A 1,599-nucleotide genomic window follows, 5' to 3' on the forward strand; every position below is an offset into this window, starting at 1 on the left:
TAAAGACTGATGTGTTTAGAAAGTCCACATGTACACCTCAACTGTGCTCAACATAAGAATGTCCTTGTAAACGATGGAGTCGAAAGGTTCCAACTGGGATGCTCAAGGAGGCTCAATTTATTACTTGAAACATCTCTCCAATGAGAAATGTTTAAGAACAACTCTATTTATCTTGAATAAATTATTAATAGAGTTAGAGAAGGGGCAGTAAGTGGAGACATTTATGAAATGACAGGGAATATCTGTCACAAATATTAAACTTTAAATAGTTTTATTTTTATTTAAAAAAAGTTTTAAGGATTTAAGGTATGTGCATATTTTTCTTGTGATCCTCTAACAATTTAAATTAACTGATCAACTACCTATCATAATTATGTCTAATAATAATCATCTGTAACTTTACCAGGAACAATGTTAATCAAGATTGTTAACAGTAGCATATTTCTTCTAGTCCTTTTCCTTCTGTCCATTTTACATGGATTAAGACATTTTATTCTTTCGAAAGTCTTTAATGTACCCTCAAATGTCACAGCAAATCCATATTGGCTTATCTATGACTTCTCTTTTTCTGGAAAAAAGGAAGAAAATCCTTAAATCTAAAAATGATTATTAATGATTAATACATTATAAAACTGTATGCCTAGCATCTTTTCCAAGCTTAATCCCAAAATGTCAAAGGCATTCTAATGCTTTTCTTCATTAGTATGATTACCTTGTAAACTCAACTTCTTAGTAAGTAAAAATTTCTGATATCTAAATCATCTCACTAGGAAACACTTTTTTTTTTTTTTTCATAAAAATATGTATTCATTTCCTAATTGGAGAAGGCTTTAATTGTGTTTTTATAACTTCTTAAATTTAAATAAGAAATACAAAATTTGTCCTAGGCCTTTTCTCTGGGTTTGCATTAACCCACACTATATGTGTTCCTGGGTTTTACCCTTAATAGGTAACTAATTAATAGTATAACAACACCGGGTACCCTCTCTAATTCTAAAAGCAACAGGTTTGTCCTAGAAAACCTGTTAAATATCCTAGCACATTATTATAAATTACCTCTGGAATTGACTGCAGAAACTCTGGCAGCAGTTTGTGGAGCTTTTGGTGTTTGGACTCAACGTCTGTGAATGAGAAGCCTAAGCCAAGAACAGATGTGACCTGGAGGCCAGATTTGAATAGGTACAGTGATTTAAAAAGTGGAATTGACCAGAAATGCCTGACCCAAATTGCAAGAAACTTAACGAACAAAGCCAATCTGTACTGTCTCTTCATGTATTTTGCACTGTGAAGAACTCGCAACTTAATATTCGGTCAGATCTACTAGATATAAATCTTACCTTTCTCCTAAAGAAGACCCAACTGCTTTAGATTCAAACGCGCTTCTTTGTGGAATTTTGAACAGAAAAAAAAGTTTGGAAGTAAAAATAGGACAGAAGCAAGATGTCGCCACCAGATGGCAGTGCTTTAGCAGAAATGCCAGGTCTATGGCCATGCCACTCTGGACAAGCCTGATCCAGTCTGATCTCAGAAGCTAAGCAGGGTCAGGCCTGGTTAGTACTTGGATGGGTGACTACCTAGGAAGACCAGGTGCTGTAGGCA

The 1,599-nt window shown here is 34.5% G+C and overlaps 1 pseudogene; it reads left to right on the forward strand.

Annotated features, from left to right (window-relative positions):
- The first annotated feature begins 1,480 nt into the window (after nt 1-1,480).
- LOC112482432 lies at nt 1,481-1,599 on the forward strand (annotated as a pseudogene).

The sequence above is a fragment of the Pteropus alecto genome, unplaced genomic scaffold (assembly GCF_000325575.1).
Source record: "Pteropus alecto unplaced genomic scaffold, ASM32557v1 scaffold201, whole genome shotgun sequence".
Lineage (NCBI taxonomy): Eukaryota > Metazoa > Chordata > Mammalia > Chiroptera > Pteropodidae > Pteropus > Pteropus alecto.